The sequence below is a fragment of the Trachurus japonicus genome, chromosome 1 (genome assembly GCF_045865225.1).
Source record: "Trachurus japonicus isolate A0001 chromosome 1, Traja_1.0".
Lineage (NCBI taxonomy): Eukaryota > Metazoa > Chordata > Actinopteri > Carangiformes > Carangidae > Trachurus > Trachurus japonicus.
In genome coordinates, this window is record NC_140907.1 from 37,339,112 (window position 1) to 37,359,839 (window position 20,728).

Sequence of the window (20,728 nt, forward strand, 5' to 3'; positions counted from 1 at the left end):
GTGGTAAGATTCCAAAAGAAAAAAAAATCTCAAAAACAATTCTAGAAAAAAGTTGTAAAAATTATATATATGTAAAAAAAAGTTATTAATTTTTTTGTAGGAAAGAAGTAGGCTAGTGTCTGGTTTATGGGATGTAAACTGCCTAAACATTCTACGTTGCTGTGGCGATGCAGGGACAGACAGAACTACTGCAGGACAGGAGACAGGAGAAAGAAAATCTAGTTGCATTCATTCAAGCTCTGTACAGTAAATGACAGAAAGTGTGTGTGTGTGTGTGTGTGTGTGTGTGTGTGTGTGTGTGTGTGTGTGTGTGTGTGTGTGTGTGTGTGTGTGTGTGTGTGACTTTGGGTTTTAGTTTTGCTTTGTTTCATCTGCTGTTATGATGTAAAGCACTTTGTGGCTCTATGAATAAAGTCTGATTGATTGAGATAAACAAACAAACCAACAGACAGATAGATAGAAACCATGTGATGAGCTGAGTATTGATCCAGATGATCGATCGTCTCCGAGCGTGTGAACCCACTTGAACCCACTCAGGATAACTTGTAATCAAAGGGATTAACTGAACCTGACACCCGCCCGTCGCCATGGTAACAGCTAGGCAGCGTCAGAGCGATATCGCTCTGGGCGGCGTGACAGAACCGGTTCTTCTCTTCTCACCTGGCTCAGGTTGAATGTTGGAGGAACACAGATATGACCATTGCATCCTTCTACTTAAAAGGCCTCATGATAGAGTATCACTGTAGCATGAACTTTTTATAGGGATATTCTTATCAAATATCCCTAACTTTTTGTGAGTAGTGTAAAATGTAAGTCAGACAAATTGAGTTTAAATTCAGATTATTTTCTTTTTTTTAAAGCGTAATGCTGTGGGTATAGGGAGGCTGATGTCAATCAGGATTACATGCACTGCCATATCATTTTTATTTGAATAGCTTATGGTCAGTTTTAACACTTTTTTTGTTTTATATTTTATTTTTTTATGATGTAACACCTGTTTGTGGATCCTTCAGGTCAGGACAACGCTTTTGTCTACCTAAAGTTGATATGTTGAAATTTCCAGTAGGCCTATATCACAGAAAAAATAAAGGCAGATCTTTGTCTTTCCTCCCTTTGGGCTAAGCCTCGGATCGCCCATAAACCTAGATCCGCCCCTGGCTTCTATTGGTTTAAAAGGTCTGGCAGTGATCAGGTCTGGGTGTGGACAGTGACACTGAGCAACAAAAATGTGTTTTATCACAGTGAGTTCATGATAACCAGGGGACGGCAGGTCTGACGAGAGCCTGAAAACATCTCAGTCCATCTCAGTCTTCAAGAAGGGAGACCTGGAGCTGCATTCCCCTAATAAATTGACCCTTCGCGTAAGCCCCGCCCCCTTGGTTACTGTTGCTACGCCGGGCAAGCTTTCACTCCCAGCCATGCTCCTGGCAGTATTTGGTATCGATTTCAAAGGAAATAGCATAAAATGTCTGGATAAACTGTTCTGAGATAATAGAGAGAAGAAGTCACAAAGATCATTCAGAGTTTTCAGTGACGTGACTCGCGCAGGAGGATAAAACATCTGTTCAACAACACGACTGGACAATGTACAGAGCAGCAGTAAGGGCTGCTCATTTTACCGTCTATCAACCCACCAAGACTTAGCTCATCTCACTGGTCATGAAACGTTGTCAAACTGCAAGTTTTAGGGCGATTGTGAACCACATACAGCTTTGGCTGCTGTTTTTTTTCTCCCACCGCTGTATCAGTCAGTGAAAGCAGTCCCTGTCTGGAGGATCCCTCGCCTAAAAGCCCAGGTCAAAGCCCTAAAAGCCCTAAAAGCCCAGGTAAAAGCCCAGGTAAAAGCCCTAAAAGCCCAGGTAAAAGCCCTAACAGCCCAGGTAAAAGCCCAGGTAAAAGCCCTAAAAGCCCAGGTAAAAGCCCTAACAGCCCAGGTAAAAGCCCAGGTAAAAGCCCTAACAGCCCAGGTAAAAGCCCTAAAAGCCCAGGTAAAAGCCCAGGTAAAAGCCCTAAAAGCCCAGGTAAAAGCCCTAAAAGCCCAGGTAAAAGCCCTAAAAGCCCAGGTAAAAGCCCTAAAAGTCCAGGTAAAAGCCCTAAAAGTACAGCTGTCATTTCAGATGTGTATGGTTATCCCCATATTTCTACACTTGCTAAAGTCGTAGCAGCAGCAGCAACATCCTTCTCTACAAACAAATGTTTTTCGTCCTAGTCTCAAAATGTGTCCACAAAAGCAAACGTAATGACTCACTGCGGAAAGCTTGCCAGGCCTATAGTTACGGTTGCTAACGTAGGATTGGACAATAGCCGTTTGTGGGAGGAGTTGGCGAAGGGTCAATTAAATCATCATTTGAAAACTACATTTTTAAAATTTTTTTACTTACTTACTTACTACAATTTGTTTGATAATCTTAAACATTGAAGTGACTTATGTGGGGGAAAAAAAGGAAGAAATCAGGACAATCAACACAATCAAATTCACAAATTCTGAGATGTTTATATCCTGAGACTCTAGTTGTACGTTGTCATTGGAGATGATTTGTTTATTGTTGTCAACATTTTTCCTCTTTGTCTCTAAAAAGTCTGAAAGCTCCACATAAAACCATCTCAGGACAAATTTTCATAGATCTCAGGAAATCCAGTGTCGACCCCAAACCGAACACCACTCACGGTGAAGAGGTTCAAATAGTACAGACGTACAAATATATACTATATATATATATATACTAAAGTTAAACTCACTCACCCATAAAAGACGGTTACATGCTTTCATTCCGACATCCCACCATTTAGATATACCACCATTCCGACATACCGCTATTCCGACATGCGAACGTCTCACCATTCTGTAATGTGACAGGTACTAGTCTGCCTGTCTAGCCTCCACTTGGTCTTTTTACTAAACGTAACCAACTCCTTTCTTCATTGCCTAAACCCAACCAGTGCAAAATCTTCAAAAAAAAATGCAAAAATTAAATAAGTCTATGTTTTAAAGGGACAACGAGCAGTTTCTAGTTATAAAAAAGTCTCACGTTAATGTGGATGAATCTACGTTACCACTTGTTAATGGGCCCAATTTCGATAAATATATCGTTTTGTCTCTATGGTTATTTTGTTATTATTAGTGGTGGTGGAAATGCTGGGCGAGCCGACCAGCGTTTCTTTACTTTCGGTTTCGTGGCGAGTCATGAGAATAACGCCGCCGAATCACCGTCTTCCAACCTCTGACTTTAATTCTTGATGAATGAAAACATGAGTCTGTCTTGCGCCGGTCAAAGAATTATATGGTGCGCGGAGGCTAATAAATGTAGTGTGGAAACACTTTGCTTTTCCAAAACTCCTCGTTGTTCCTTTAAGTTTGTTTGTAGCGGAAGCTCCCAGCACTGCTCTTCCTGGTCCGTCCAAATCTTGCGCGAGATTCCGGCAGAGCAACACTGGGAGCTTCCACTACAAATGTGACCGATGTTGTTAGGTTTGGACCTGCCCTGAGTGAGGATCGAACCCAAATTGGTTAGCATGTCTTTTATGGGTGAGTGAGTTTACTTCCGGCACCGCTACCGACAACCTGTCACTTCACCTTACTGGTCCCTTGTGACTGTGGCACACCCGCGGACCTCCGACAAGCTTAAAACATAGACTTATTTAATTTTTTTCTGAACAATTTCTCATGTCGGGGCTTCAATACAAGACGGACATTACAAGCACTATGGAGGTATTTGGATGTTTTTTGGTGTGTCTTTTTGGACGTAGATAAGTGAGCTCCGTTCTCAACTGTCATATGGACATGCAGTGCTGCACGGAGCCCCGCTGTAACTCAGAGAAGGCACGGAGGACTCTGAAACTTCAATTTTGGGTGAACTATCCCTTTAAGGACCTCGGTTCCCTTTGGGTTGTCCAGAAAGCAGACTGTCCCCTCACCCTGATCGTTCCTTCAGGCCGGCCATTTGATGCCGGCGCAGAAAACAAACCGTTACGCAACAACCTCTGTTATCCAGTCTGCCATCAGGCTGCTGAACGCACAACTGCAAAACCACCTGTGAATAATTTGCCATGGATGATGTGAACTGTGTGTTGCCATGGAGTTGTTACTAGTTTTGCTTCCCGCTCTCTGACTCTGACTCTGAATCTGATAAGCAGCTGCTCTGTGTTTGGACAGAGTGCAGCTCCACAAAACTATTTCCAGTTGGACATGGTGATGGAGCTCGGCTGTTCCTCTGCCCTCATGTAAAGAGAGAGTTACCAAACTTTAGGAACTGAACCAGATAAAACAGAAATCTTAGAAATGTAACTCACAACAAACACAGCTGCTTCTTTTAAAGGAGTCATCGCCTGGAAATCACATTTTTCCTTCCTTCCCAAAACATGTATACTGGTGTTGGACCTCAGTGGAAACTTGCCTGAGGGTTTGAAAGTGTTTGAGTTTTTTTTTGGTTTGGGCTCTTTGTTTAAGCCAGAGTAGCTCATGAGGCTGCACACCACAAAATTACCAGATTTTGACTCTGCTCCTATTGACGTCAACATAGGAGCCTGCTTTCATAAACACACCTCTCTTCCACCGCCCCGACTTCCGCCGCGCCGCCATTACTTATTGTTTTATTTCCCACTGTAGCGCTGTTATTTCGTCACTTTATTAAAGGGACAACGAGGAGTTTTGGAAAAGCGAAGTGTTTCCACACTACATTTATGAGCCTCCGCACCGTGAAATTCTTTGACCGGCGCAAGACAGACTCATGTTTTCATTCATCAAGAATTAAAGTCAGAGGTTCAAAGACGATCACATACCGTCGTAGTTCCCACCATAAACGGAGATTCGGCGGCGTTATTCTCATGACTCGCCACGAAACCGAAAGTAAAGAAACGCTGGTCGGCTCGCCCAGCATTTCCACCACCACTAATAATAACAAAATAACCATAGAGACAAAACAATATATTATCGAAAATGGGCCCATTAACAAGTGGTAACGTAGATTCATCCACATTAATATGAGACTTTTTTATAACCAAATAGAAACTCCTCGTTGTCCCTTTAAGTTTTAATAATTTTTCATGCGAGAAAGTAAGGGTTTAGATCCCCAATATGCGGTTAGTTTATCCAAATGACGGCTGTTTAGAAGTTTGCTCCGACGTTGGGAGAAGTGCAGCTCCAGCGAGCTGCAGCGAGCACCAGAGGAGCGGAGAGTGACTCGTTTAGCCGGCCGAACTATGTCGTCATGCCGGGGGAGGAAACGATCGTTAATTAAAGGGACAACGAGGAGTTTCTATTTGGTTATAAAAAAGTCTCACGTTAATGTGGATGAATCTATGTTACCACTTGTTAATGGCTCCATTTTCGATAAATATATCGTTTTGTCTCTATCGTTATTTTGCTATTTTAATTAATGGTGGAAATGCTGGGCGAGCCGACCAGCGTTTCCTTACTTTCGGTTTCGTGGCGAGTCGAGGCGCCGTTTATGGTCGGAACTACGGTGGTATGTGATCCTCTTTGAACCTCTGACTTTAATTCTTGATGAATGAAAACATGAGTCTGTCTTGCGCCGGTCAAAGAATTTCACGGTGCGGAGGCTCATAAATGTAGTGTGAAAACACTTCGCTTTTCCAAAACTCCTCGTTGTCCCTTTAACTTACCCGCAGGTTTGTAGAGGTTTACCGCCGACTGGTTAAATTCTTTTTAGGAGATAAATGTTGGTCTCATTGATGAAATCTAACAATTGTGGCAGTCGTATTAGTTTGTTTGAATGAAAAGTGAAGCTTCACACAGAGCAGCAGCAGCTTTGCACCGGGGCTCTGTAGCCTACGTACAGAAATCACCACATTTGCATCAATAAATACATGTTTTACAATGAACCGATTAAATTTTGTTTTATTTTATGAAGTTATATAACATGGTTACGGTACATGACAGAGCAGCATAGTATGCGGTTTCCAATACAGCCTGCATGTAACCCACTGGGCCAGCCACCATTCCGGCTCTGTCCTCCCTGTGTCCAATCAATGCGCGCCTCATTACATATTAATACAATGAACATCCGGACCAGTCAAAACCTCGCGCTTACTCTAACGAGAGAAAGTTGCCATATGAAAAAGTGTCAGAACAAGCTCTATGTTTGATTTTTTTTTATTTTTAATGTTTCCTATAGGTTTTAAGAATTGATTCAAAGCAATTTAAGGGGGATTGGATATGTAAAAAAACAGGTGATGACTCCTTTAAAAAGTTGTGGTCCAGCTTGTTGTCATCAGCTGGGGGACTGTGCATATTCTCATTTGTCCAGGTCATAGTAGGCCTATCTCAAAGGTGAAACGTCTTCCAAGTCCAGTTGCTTTCGACTTGACATTCCTTTGAGAGTTGTCATCAGCTGGTTTCTTCGCGGCCTGCGAGGCATCGGCCACTTCCTTGTGGTCGGAACATCTGGTCCTCTGGTCTTCAAGCAGAAAGTCTTCTTTGTTTTTAGATAAATAACACGCTCAGCCATCAAGAGGTAATTCATTCTGAAATGTGTTTCTAATTGTGTTTTTTCTCCATGAAGGCTCCATGGAGGCTGGGTCGGATAGATGAATGTTGGCTCTGCTCCTGTTGTTGTTGCCTTTCCTGGCCCCTCCATCAAAAATACAGTATGTACACTCTGCTTTTGTTGGACAGTAGTTGTGTTAAAGAATGTTTTTTACAGTAAATATCCAGTAGGACTGTGGGAATAAATCTGGGCCCAGTTGTTCAACAACAGTAATCTGATCGGATTCTGGATCATGGATTGGGTCAAACTTAAACTTAAACTTAAACTTAAACTTAAACTTAAATTTAAATTTAAAACCAGATTAAATCCAGATTACTTTATGGAAAATAATAAATCAATTACAAATATGGAGGAAGTGGTGGAAGGTTTTAACAAATATTTTGTGGGAGTTGGGCCCCAGCTCTCTGAAAAAATCATCGAGAGTGGAATGGAAAATTCCGGGTCACCAGGGGAATTAGTGGAGCAAAATCCACACACAATGTTTCTCAAACAAACAGATGAAAATGAAATAATTAGCATACTAAATAATTGTCATAACAAGACATCCACAGATTTTAATGATTTTGACATGACAATAATCGAAAAGGTCATGGCTGGAATGATTAAACCATTCACATATATGTGTAATTTGTCCTTCCAAACAGGAATTTTCCCAAGTAAAATGAAAACTGCAAAGGTAATCCCGTTATTCAAAACAGGCGACAAACATCTTTTTACAAATTACAGGCCCATTTCACTCCTTTCACAGTTTTCAAAAATTATAGAAAAGCTTTTTGTTAATAGGTTGAATGTAGTTATCGAGAAATATAATTTATTTTCAGACTGCCAATATGGATTTAGGAAAAAGAGATCAACTGCTCTGGCGTTGATAGACTTGGTTGAAGAAATAACAAACTGTATTGATAAAAGGAAATTTGTAGTCGGTATATTTATTGATCTTAAAAAAGCATTTTGTTACGGTATCAGGGGTATTGCCCTAGGATGGCTGAATGAGAGACAGCAATTTGTCCAAATAGATAATCATGTTTCAATCTGTAGAGATATAATATGTGGTGTACCTCAAGGATCGGTATTAGGCCCCATCTTATTTATATTGTATATTAATGATATTTGTCTGATATCAAATGTGATGAAATTTGTACTCTTTGCTCCGGTGAAAACTTACAGCAACTCCTGGAAACAACTACATATGAAATTAACAAATTGAAAGGACCCCCTTGCAAAAGAGATTCTAAATCTCAATGGGATTATTCCTGGTTAAATAAAGGTTAAATAAAAAAAAAATGAAAAAAAATTGGTTCACTTTGAACAAACTATTTCTAAATTTGGATAAAACAAAGATTATGTTATTTGGTAAACACAAAACTGATGTCCCGGTTCAAATTAAAATTGACAATGTAATAATTAGAAGTACAAACAAGCATAAAATATAGACTTATTTAATTTTTTTCGGAACAATTTCTCATGTCGGGGCTTCAATACAAGAGGGACATTACAGACGAGCACTATGGAGGTATTTGGATGTTTTTTGGTGTGTCTTTTTGGACGAAGAAAAGTGGTATCCATTCACAACCGTCATATGGACATGCAGTGCTGCACGGAGCCCTGCTGTAACTCAGAGAAGGCACGGAGGACTCTGAAACTTCTCCCAGCCCTTAGTCGACAAATTTCAATTTTGGATGAACTATTCCTTTAATGACTCACTATCCAACATGTATTTTTTATTTTTTTTAAAGGCCCTTTAATCCATACGTGGTGAATGCAATCTGAAGCAAAACATAATAAAAAATAAAATACAATCTGTATAAAATAACTCCAGCATCAGTCGGCTTCTGACTGTGACATTTTTAGTTGGAGGAGATTTGAGTTTTAAAAACAACTAAATAACTAAAATGTGCCGTGGAGAAACACTGATTCATGATGTTTCAGCTACAAGCTGGGTTAGAAGTGAAACATCCCAGACCTCGACAACAGAAAAATGGCATTGCCATTCATGGACTACATTAGAAATTGGCTTTAATTCCCCTCTTTCCTTAATGCATCCCAGATGTAATGGACCTCGACTCCGTCATATCATGTATCCATCTGCCACATCTTTTTCTTTTTATGCAACTGCAAAATGTAAATCTTTGTCTGTTTTTTGTTTGTTTCTTGTTGTTTTTCTTCTTTTTACCGTGTCTATTTTTGTGTGTGTTTTTCGTGCACAGTCCCTTTATGTTGAGCTGTTAACTTCTCTGGAAAAAGCCAAAAAGCCCCCAAAAATAAATAAATAAAAATAATATATATATATATGTGTGTGTGTGTGTGTGTGTGTGTGTGTGTGTGTGTGTATAAAGAAAGAAATGAAACATCCCATCATCTACCTGTGGTCAAGTAAATATGCAACATTATAATAGGAACAGCATGGCTTCATCGTAGTATGTACAGGTAATACACTGAACACACATGAAATAAATGTGTTTTAACCAAACTTGGCCTCATTGTTTTAGCAAAACTTTATTTTGTGGAGTGAGAGTTAACATTTATTAACAAGTGTAGAGAAAAGGTAACACAACACAACAATGTTTGACATACAGAGTTTATCGGTAACACTTCACTAAACCAGTGTCCAGATGCCAACGCTGTAAACAGAGTTCAGTTACGTAACATTAAGGTGGAGCTGAACTCATCTCAGTGTTGGAGTGGGTCTGATGATGGAGCAGAGACCATCCACAGGGTTTCTATATTCATGTGAAATGATCTCCAAAAGACATAAAGTTAAACATGAAACACTTGTTTTCAGTATTTTAATCAATATCAGTGTATTATTTTAGTTTTCTACAGTTTCAGAGTGAACAAATGAAACAAAGCAGCAGCCTGCAGAAGAATGGGAAACCCCGGAGACTTGAGCTCTCAGAGAACTTTGACCAAGGTATCAGACAAGGTATTTACTATTTACACACTGTGATAGTTTCCAAAGGGGGGGCAAACCGTTTTCTTTTCTGTCTGAAAACTGTCCAGTCAGTAATGTAAAACTTTTTAAACATTAGGCTACAATAATGAAATTGAAGAGAGACCTGATACTTTCTGTTGTGTGTGTGTCCAAGTTATAAAATAATAATTTGTGTGAAGACATCATGGCATGCCTATAAACTAAAGTTAAATGTAATGATATATATATATATACATATATATATATATATATATATACATATATATGTATATATATATATATATATATATATATATATATATACATACATATATACATGTGTGAAGACATCATAGCATGCCTATAAACTAAAGTTAAATGTAATGATATATATATATATATATATATATATATTAGGGCTGTCAAACGATTAATTTTTTTAATCGCGATTAATCGCATTTTTTCCATAGTTAACTCGCGATTAATCTCTATTAAAAATATTATATATGGCACTTTGGACTTTCAACACTCCAAAGTGTTATAATCTCTAGACAAACAACTTTTAGACCAGACCTAGTAGGCCTACCTAATCATAACACATGATGCATGAAACTCACACAGAATTGAAACGAATTGCATCCAGTGGAAATTGCCCTTTACTTTGCTACGTCTCTGCCTGGCCATGTGCATTTGTTGACAACCGATGCCGTCAAAAAAATCAATACATGGCCATGTGCATTTGTTTACAACAAAGCCGTCAAAAAATCAATGGATGGAGCTGTGGATATATGTTAGACTGTGTATATTTGTGTAGCAACCAACTTGAAGGTGGCTTACCGCCACCTACTGGACTGGAGGTCCCACACTCCAGTCCTCCAGTCCAGCAGACAGAGGACAAAATGGGCCGCGATTAACCGCGATTAAAAAATTTAATCGCGTTAATTGTTTTAATTAATCTCATCGCGATTAACGCGTTAACTCTGACAGCCCTAATATATATATATGTATATATGTATGTATATATATATATATATATATATATATATATATACATATATATGTATATATATATATATATATATATGTATATATATATATATATATATGTGTATATATATATATATATATATATACATATATTTTTTTTTTTACATGTGATAAGTTTGTGTCAAAGACCACTCTGAGATATTTAAACTATTCCACTACATCAAGGCTCTATCCATTGATCTCTACAGAGATGGTTGATCGCCCTCTGCTGACTGATGAGAGAAACATACATCCAGTCTTTTTAGTGTTGAGGTGCAAACAAGATTCATGACTGTAAATCCAGAGAGATAATATTGCAGAAGCTTCTTATTTTGTGTTTGTGTTCTGTATCATCTCTTAACAACAGAATTACATTTTTAAAAGGCTTTTATCGTGCCCGTCCCTGGATAGGATTAGATCAGCCTGGGAACAGGATCTGGGACCCTTGTCTGATGACCAGTGGGACTCTATATCACGGGCAATACACAAAACCTCACTCTGTGCAAGACATTGTTTGCTTCAGTTCCAAATTGTCCACCATGCTCACATGTCTAAGACTAAGCTGTCTAGTTTTTACTCTAGCTTAAGTCCAATCTGTGACAAAAGCAAAACCAACGACGGTAGCCTACCCTCTTCCACATGTATTGGCTGTGCCCCAAAATACAGATATTGTGGAACAATGTTTTCAATACCTTATCTAAAATTTTGGGCAGGGATTTCGCCCCTTGCCCCACTCTAGCTCTATTTGGCATGGCCCTCATTTGACACTTAGTGAGCAACATATGGTCGCTTTTGCCTTACTTCTGGCCAGACGCACAATTTTGCTTAGATGGAAGGACGCTGCCCCACCCACGCTGAGCCAATGGCTTCAAGACATAATGACCTGTCTCCAGTTGGAGATGCTGTGCTTTTCTATTGGCGGCTCAGAGAAAAAGTTCTATAAAACACGGGATCCTTTTTTATCATATTTTCATAACACCCAAACAACATGAACTTGAAATGTGCTCAGTTTTGGCCCTTGACATAAGCATTCGCAGCCTGACTACACCATAAGCTAATCTTTAGAACTGTGCCTTAAAATGGTCTTAGTACTGTGTGTGTGGGGGGTGGGGGTGTTGTTATGTGCAGGATTGTTAATTGTACCTGTTAAACCCTGCACTTTTTGTTTGTTAAAATAGGGACCTGCTGTCTACTTTGTGATCAACATGTGTATATACCTGTCTGAAAAATCCAAATAAAAACATGTGAAATTAAAAGGCTTTTATTCTTCTTTCCAATTGCTAAAGCACAATATTGCAAACTAGCCTGGTTTTATCAAAAATACTGAACACAATTCACAAAACCACACATCCCACCCAAACTGCAAAACACTTTGCACCAAACAGCTCACACGTCACTCATATGACCAGATTGTTGTCTAACTAACTACACACTGTTGGGCAGAATGAAAAACACTCTCATGTTTAGCTTTGTTATAAAACTGAAATACTTCAAACTGTAGAGAATTCTACAGATTGTTCACATGCAAAGAAACATTTACAGATACACACACATGCTGTTGAAACATTTATTTATTTTATTTCACCAAACAAGTGAAGTGCAACATATGCACAACAGATATTTGCATTGGAGTGAACGAACATATGCTCATAACACAGTAAACTGAAAAAGAAAATCGCATAATTCATCATTTTGAATGGCAGCGTTGTGAAATGTCCAACATGTGACTTTATGTCAGAGTGTTGTGTCTCGTGCATCCATTCGGCGGTCCTGCCCCATCTGGTGGTCCTGCTCCATCTGGCGGTTCCTGCTCCACCTGGCAGTCCTGCTCCATCCGGCGGTCCTGCTCCACCTGGCGGTTCCTGCTCCATCTGGTGGTCCTGCTCCATCCAGAGGTCCTGCTCCACCCAGAGGTCCTGCTCCACCTGGCGGTCCTGCTCCATTTGGTGGCCCTGCTCCATCCAGAGGTCCTGCTCCATCCAGAGGTCCTGCTCCATTCGGCGGTCCTGCTCCACCTGGCGGTCCTGCTCCATTAGGCGGTCCTGCTCCATTCGGTGGTCCTGCTCCATCCAGAGGTCCTGCTACATCTGGTGGTTCCTGCTCCACCTGGCGGTCCTGCTCCATCCGGTGGTCCTGCTCCATCCAGAGGTCCTGCTCCACCTGGCGGCCCTGCTCCATCTGGTGGTCCTGCTACATCCGGCGGTCCTGCTCCATCCAGAGGTCCTGCTCCATCCAGAGGCCCTGCTCCATCCGGTGGTCCTGCTCCATCCAGAGGTCCTGCTCCACCTGGCGGCCCTGCTCCATCCGGTGGTCCTGCTACATCCAGAGGCCCTGCTCCATCCGGTGGTCCTGCTCCATCAAGCGGTCCTGCTCCATCCAGAGGTCCTGCTCCATCCGGTGGTCCTGCTCCATCCGGTGGTCCTGCTACATCCGGCGGTCCTGTTCCATCCGGTGGTCCTGCTCCATCCAGCGGTCCTGCTACATCCGGCGGTCCTGCTCCATTCAGAGGTCCTGCTCCATCCGGTGGTCCTGCTCCATCCAGAGGTCCTGCTCCATCTGGTGGTCCTGCTCCATCCAGAGGTCCTGCTCCATCCAGAGGTCCTGCTCCACCTGGTGGTCCTGCTCCATCCAGAGGTCCTGCTCCATCCGGTGGTCCTGCTCCATCCAGTGGTCCTGCTCCACCTGGTGGTCCTGCTCCATCCAGTGGTCCTGCTCCATCCAGAGGTCCTACTCCATCCGGTGGTCCTGCTCCATCCAGTGGTCCTGCTCCATCCAGAGGTCCTGCTCCATCCAGTGGTCCTGCTTCATCCAGAGGTCCTGCTTCATCCAGAGGTCCTACTCCATCCAGAGGTCCTACTCCATCCGGTGGTCCTGCTCCATCCAGAGGTCCTGCTCCACCTGGCGGTTCCTGCTGCACCCAAAGGTCCTGCTCCACCTGGTGGTCCTGCTGCATCCAGAGGTCCTGCTCCATCCAGAGGTCCTGCTCCATCTGGTGGCCCTGCTCCACCCGGTGGCCCTGCTCCACCTGGCGGTCCTGCTCCACCTTTCTTTATTTTTTGTGTCACTGTCGTGTGAGCTACTGGACTAATTTGAATTTCCCTCCTAAGGATGAATAAAGTATTCTCTACTCTACTCTACTCTACTCTACTAATGATTTAATGTTGACTGTATCAGTCATAGACAAATACAGTCAATCAATAAGTGCTTATTATTGTAGGCTAAGTTTGTCAATTACTTATCAATGTTATCAAAAAATGTTTTTAAATTACCCATTTTATTCTTTATTGTTATAGGTATTATTATTGTTGTTATTAATGATATATAAATGTATACAACGAATATCATCATCATTATTGTTATTACTGCATATGATTGAGTGTAAGATAGCGTTTCCCCGATAAAATCCAATGTTCTAAAATTATTGTGTGAATGTATGTGTTTGCGAATGTCTCCCTAACATGTGTTCCCTATGTCCCCTAATATGTGTTCCCTATATTGCTTGTTTTTAACTTGTGAAGCACTTTGAGCTGCCATGGGCATGAAAAGTGATATACAAATAAAGCCTGATTGATTGATTGATTGATTGATTGATTGATTGATTGATTGATTGATTGATTGATTGATTGATTGATTATAGCCTTATTATGAACCTTCTGTTATTCATTGGGGGAACTCTTATTGTGAAAGTGTTCTGTTGCCGCCCCCTGCCGGCGGCTCCGTGCACCGTCCCCCCACCCCCCCACCCCTCTCCACCCCTCCTCCCTCCCTCCCCACCCCCCAGCAGCGGCAGCGGCAGCTCGGCTCTGTGGCTCTGTGTCTATTCCCGGAGCGACCGCCTCCATTTTAACACCGACACCCGGCGGAGCAGCAGCGGCCGCAGCGACTCAGCGGCGGCGGAGGAACAAGACCGGACCCCCCCCCTCCACCCTGACCCCCCACCCCGCGGCTCTGGAGCTCTGCGGCCCGGCGGAGGAGGCTTGTTGTTGGGATGGCGGCGCTGCGGCAGGACGCGGCCGGGGCGGCGGCGGCTGTGTGAGGATCTAACGGTGCTGGTCTGTTGTTCTGCGGCTGAGGAGGAGGAGGAGGAGGAGGAGGAGGAGGAGGAAGGGGGGACTGCTTCGGATGCTCAGGTACCGGCTTTATTCTAAGTGGTTTATTTATTCGGGCTTTATTCTCCGGGTTATTATAAGGCGGCTTTGTGTGAGCTGAGCGGGCTGAGCCGCGGCGCGAGGCGCGAGGCCGCTGCTGCAGCTCCGCGGCCTCGCGGCTCCGTCAGCATCACCAGCCTCCAGCCGCTCCGATACTTTCTGTCTTTCTTTCTTTTTTCTTTTTTTTTTGGGTGGGGGGTGTTGGGTTATATAATGTGTGCGCAGAGGACACGAGCGTCCGCGCGTCTGTCTGCGCCTCTAATGTGATTTCCCCTCTGACCGCGCGGCGCCTCTGACGCCGCTGACGCGCCTCATTAACGGGTAAACGGCTTCGTGTCCTCGTGTCCCGGTGTCCTGCTCGGTGTCCTGCTCGGTGTCCGCGGGCTTTTCCGTGACATTGGTCCGGACGGTGCAGCCGAGGCCGGAGCAGGTGCAGCGAGGCCGGACGGACTGAGGCCGGAGCGGGTCCGAGTCCGGACTGCAGGTGCCGCTGAGGCCGCTGCTCCAACCGGACACAGCGGCCGGTAAATGTCCTGAGTCACCGGGACCGGGTCAGACCGGGACCGGACTGTCAGTCCTCCAGAACCAGGGCAAGGCAAGGTAATTTTATTTGTATAGCCCGTTTTTACAGTTTGTCTCAAAGGTCTTTGCATGGCATCGTAACAACATCCTCTGTCCTTAGACCCTCACATCCACTGAGGAAAAACTCCACGGAAAACCCTTTTAACAGGGAAAAATCAGAGAAAGCTCTGGGTGAGCAACAGAGGAGGGATCCCTCACCCAGGACGGACAGACGGGACATAGATGTTGTTACAGACAAGACCGTTTACAGGGCAGTTCACATTCAGCACCTGGAGCCTGCAGGACCAGGACCAGGATTAGAACCAGCAGGGCCGGCCCTAGGATTTTGGTGGCCCCCTAAACAAGATTTTTGTTTGTGGCCCTGCACTCTAAGCACAAACACCAAATCACTGGTTAAAACTGAATACAGACATGTTTATCCCTCTGAGGTCTGAGGACATTTTCTCAACTTTTGCATAGGCTATTTTCTTAAATTGATCTTTTTAAGATACTTGCAGATGTAACAATACTCAAGTGTTTTATGTCTAAATATTAGAACCTCCGCTGTAAGCACACTGAGGCCAGTTTGTCCTAGAACACTGTAGAAAGAAATAATTTAGGCCAAATGCTGGAAATTTAAGGTCTGCTTTTTGAAACATTTCAAATCCCTTGTGAAAACACTCCTTCAGTCATGAGAATGAACTGTTTTGGTGCTTGAAATAGGATATGAATACAGTAATATATAAGTGTAGAAAACAAGTCTAAAATGAAATTTTGTAAGATTGCTTTTTGAGCACAAATGTTGTCATTCTACCATTCTATTTTCACCAAATGTCTCAAATGTGAGATAAAAGAAGCTGAATATTGACTTCACATTACATATTGCTCATAGCTGCACGTGCAGACCTCAGGATGTTTAAATGACTTGAATGAACCCCGGTACCTTTCTGATCATGTGGCCCCCCACCTAACGGCTACATGACAGATCAATATTTAGGCTCTACACTGCTCAAAAAAATAAAGGGAACACTTAAACAACACATCTTAGATCTCAATTAATGAAATATTGCAGTTTAAAATCGTTATTCAATAGTAGAGTGTGTTGAGAACAAAATAACATGAAAATGATCAATGTAAATCTAAATGATCATCCCAGGTTGATTTCACAGGGGTACTTGGAGTTACAATGTGTTGTTTAAGTGTTCCCTTTATCTTTTGGGGGGTGTATATAGCTTTAAGTCCAATAATTGACAGGCAGACAGACAAATAGACAGATAAACAAAGAAACATAGACAGCACACTACCTGTCCACGCACAAGCTGAAAACGGTTGTTCAGTTGTTCAGACCATTATTTCCAAAACATGGAAGTGTATTCAGTAATTAAAGATGATCAGTTTGAATCAGTTTGAATCAGTCTGATCAACGAGTCCAGTCTCAGCTGAAAATAATCAATCGATCAGTCGATCAACTCTGAGTTTCACAGAATCAATCAATCAGTGACCCAGATCTGTCAGAGCAGAGTCAGCACAATGATCACCAATCAATAATCATTGATCGATGCAGATCATCAGAAATCATCAGTTGATTGAACGTCAGAGAGAATCATGTTTCAGATATTTGATCAGTTTGCTGATTAACAGTTCAGTTAAAGGGATAGTTCACTCAAAATTGAAATTTCTCAACTCATCTCCTCCCCCTCATGTGGACTAAGAAGTTTCAGAGTCCTCCGTGGCTTCTCTGAGTTACAGGGGGTCTCGGCGTAGCAGTGCATGTCCATATAACGGTTGCAAATGGATACCAACTGTCTTCGTAACAAAAAGACACACCAAAAAACATCCAAATACCTCCATGCTGCTCGTATGTTGTAATTTTTTGTAATGTTGTAATTTTTTCCGGAACAATTTCGCATTTCGGGGCTTCAATACAAGACAGACATTACATACGAGCAGCATGGAGGTATTTGGATGTTTTTTGGTGTGTCTTTTTGTTACGAAGACAGTTGGTATCCATTTGCAACCGTTATATTGACATGCACTGCTACGCCGAGACCCAAAAAATTTGAATTTTGGGTGAACTATTCTTTTAACTGATCTCTGATTGATCACTGATGAACTCGGGGCAGCAGAGGCTCCATCAGTCTGTCCCGGGGCGGCTGTGGCTCCCAGCCTGGTTTACCACCACCACCGTATGAATGAATAATGGGTAATTATTATTGGGTGTCGGGTAACGATAGAAAAGCGCTATATAAATGTAAACCATTATTATTATTATTATTAATTGATTAGAGCACTCCGACCCAAGCACATCATCGTCATAGACAGGTAAACACACACACACACACTGTGGTGGAATGACTTCTGGGTAAATTAGGACAAGTTCAGAAAACTTCTTCAACAGTGTGTGTGTGTGTGTGTGTTGTCTGAAGCTCTCTGAGCCCTCAGGGCCACCGTAGTCACAGTCACTATCACTCATTTACTTTCTGTTTGATAGAGGAGTCGTGTTCTCTGATGCTATGGATGACAAGGCAAGGCGAGGCAGTTTTATAAGTATAGCGTGTTTTTACCAACAGTTTGTCTCAAAGGGCTTCACATGACATCATAACAACATCCTCTGTCCTTAGACCCTCACATCCACTGAGGAAAAACTCCATGGAAACCCTTTTAGCAGGGAAAACCAGGAGAAACCTCAGGGTGAGCAACTTCTTGTCCTCCTCTTCCTCCTCCTCCTCCTCCTCCAGCCGGATGGGGCGTTCAGGGTCCACTTTATTGTACTGTGTTGGAAATAAGATTGGGTCACAGTTTGAACATAGAGAGTTAAAGCTAAAGATACTGAGTTAAAACTAAAGATACAGAGCTAAAACTAAAACTAAAGATACAGAGCTTAAACTAAAACTAAAGATACAGAGCTAAAACCTACGATACATAACTAAAACTAAAGATACAGAGCTAAAACCTACGATACATAACTAAAACTAAAGATACAGAGCTAAAACCTACGATACATAACTAAAACTAAAGATACAGAGCTAAAACTAATACAGAGCTAAAACTTAAACTAAAGATACAGAGCTAAAACTTAAACTGAAGATACAGAGCTAAAACTAATACAGAGCTAAAACTTAAACTAAAGATACAGAGCTAAAACTTAAACTAAAGATACAGAGCTAAAACTAATACAGAGCTAAAACTTAAACTAAAGATACAGAGCTAAAACAAAAGATTCAGAGCTAAAAATAAAGATACAGAACTAAAACTAAAGATACAGAGTTAAAACTTAAACTAAAGATACAGAACTGCCGTAGTGTCCTTGGGCAACACACCTTACCCACCTTGCTCCTGATGGGTCGTGGTTAGCGCCTTGCATGGCAGCTTCCGCCATCGGTGTGTGAATGTGTGAATGTGATGTACTGTAAAGCGCTTTGGGTATCGTTGCAGGTATAGTAAAGCGCTATATAAATAGACCATTTACCATTTAAAGCTAAAACTAAAGATACAGAGTTTAAACTTAAACTAAATATGCAGAACTAAAACTAAAGATACAGAGCTAAAGCTGAAACTAACGATACAGAGCTAAAGCTGAAACTAAAGATTCAGAGCTAAAACTAAAACTAAGGATACAGAACTAAAACTAAAACTAAAGATACAGAGCTAAAGCTGAAACTAAAGATTCAGAGCTAAAACTAAAACTAAGGATACAGAACTAAAACTTAAACTAAAGATACAGAGCTAAAGCTGAAACTAAAGATTCAGAGCTAAAACTAAGGATACAGAGTTAAAACTAAAACTAAAGGTACAGAACTAAAACTAAAACTAAAGATACAGAGCTAAAACTGAAACTAAAGATACAGAGATAAAACTAAAACTAAAGGTACAGAACTAACACAACATGAAACTACTCCAGTTAGCTCAGTCATGTTGTAACTCAGATATCCGCTGGAGTTATTAAAGTTAAACAGGTAGCTAACGGTTAGCCCTGCCAATTTACAATAACCATGACTAATTACAAAAACGTGCACACAGAAATAGTAATGTTTGTCCAATCAGTGGTTTTATAAACTTGACAAACATCCGTGACATGAAAAATGAGATATAGCGAAACTCTCGTCTGTCACTATTGTTCTCATGCTGGTTTTCTACCCGGAAGTAGTTGTAAACAACAAGGAGATTTGTTCTAAAACACGGTGGTGTCACATGGCGTCGTGGTTACGGTTTATTGATCAGTTGATTTCTGCTTCAGATTAACTGAATTCATTGATCAATCTTATGATTATTTCCTAGTCAGATCAACAATCTTCAGGATTTTAATCACTTTAGTTTTAAAATACAAGAAACTGAAACTTTCAAAGGAACTGAACTAAACTCTGTTGTTGTTGTTGTTGTTGTTTGTGGCTTAAGTTCTGAAATCCGACACTGGAGAGAGGTCAGTGAAGGCAGCGCTGCCTTCACTGACCTCTGGGAGTTATTTCTCCTGCTGTCTGTCTCTCAGTTTCTGTCTCTGTCTCTCTGTCTCTGTCTGTCAATTCAGTTCAATTCAAACAGCTTTATTGGCATGAACAGAAATGTGTTGTTGCCAAAGCATTTTACAAACTATTTACAAAGATATTTCAATATAACAAATATACAATATGAAACATTTCAACATATAGGCTATACAATATTAGACATTTCAATATTAGAAATATATATACAATATTACATATTTCAATATAACAAATAAACAATATTACATATAAAGTACATTACAATAGAATTTAATACAATCAGGTATAAATAATGGTGCTGTCTGTCTCTGTCTCTGTCTGTCTCTGTCAATTCAATTCAATTCAAACAGCTTTATTGGCATGAACAGAAATGTGTTGTTGCCAAAGCATTTCACAAAATATTTACATACATACCCATATTACAATATTACAATTCATATTTAGTAGGGTACAATACAATTGTATACAACTAGATATAAATCCATAGCCTGACCATCCAGACTATATCATTAACATGTCTAGTCTGGCAACGACCGGTAGACCTCGGCTCAATCCAGGGGGCGGGATGAAGGCTGTCTTTCGAACTGCCTCTGCACCAATAGGGTAGCGCTACGACCAATCAGAGCAAAGAGCAGGATGACGTCGGTAGATTAAACTTTTCCCATATCCCATTGGGATGAAAGACTTCGGTGCAGTTTCTTGCTCAACTTTTAAAGGCCCCATGGCATGAAAAATGTGATTTTTGTTATTTTTTCGTGCTTGGGGAGTTCTCTTGGCCACGTATATACTGCCCCATGCATCAAACTGGTCATAAACGGAGAAACGCACACCGCCCATTTGTAGGAACTGTCTCTTTAAGACGAGCAGATAGTACTTCCTCCTTTCTGTGATGTCACACATAAGGTAACTCCGCCCACCGTGACCAGTTGTTTTTTTTTTCAATTTTTATGAATGCAGCTTAGGTTTCAGTTACTTGCCTGTGATTGGCCCGACCACATGCCACTCAAAAACAGTCAGCCAATCAGAGGAGAGGTTCTCATTCTCTCTTCTGATTGGCCAACTGACCTGTGCCTGCTAGAGCTCCAGAAAGAGGCA

The 20,728-nt window shown here is 41.6% G+C and overlaps 1 protein-coding gene and 1 long non-coding RNA gene across 5 annotated transcripts in view; both read left to right on the top strand.

Annotated features, from left to right (window-relative positions):
* Positions 1–1,699: 1,699 nt before the first annotated feature.
* The window catches only part of LOC146992510 (uncharacterized), a 74,956-nt gene continuing 55,927 nt past the window's right edge, over positions 1,700–20,728 (top strand). Inside the window, exons 1-2 of the long non-coding RNA XR_015036607.1 lie at positions 1,700–1,796; positions 2,085–2,099. This is a non-coding gene — a long non-coding RNA (uncharacterized LOC146992510). The remainder of the gene's footprint in view (positions 1,797–2,084; positions 2,100–20,728) is intronic.
* Positions 14,218–20,728, top strand: part of LOC146992511 (mechanosensitive cation channel TMEM63B-like) — a 38,510-nt gene continuing 31,999 nt past the window's right edge. The window contains exon 1 of one of the 4 annotated variants that reach the window (XM_085787199.1): positions 14,218–14,573. The gene's annotated coding sequence lies outside the window, so the exon portion shown is untranslated. The remainder of the gene's footprint in view (positions 14,574–20,728) is intronic. The other 3 variants (XM_085787228.1, XM_085787220.1, XM_085787237.1) reach the window with 3 other exon arrangements.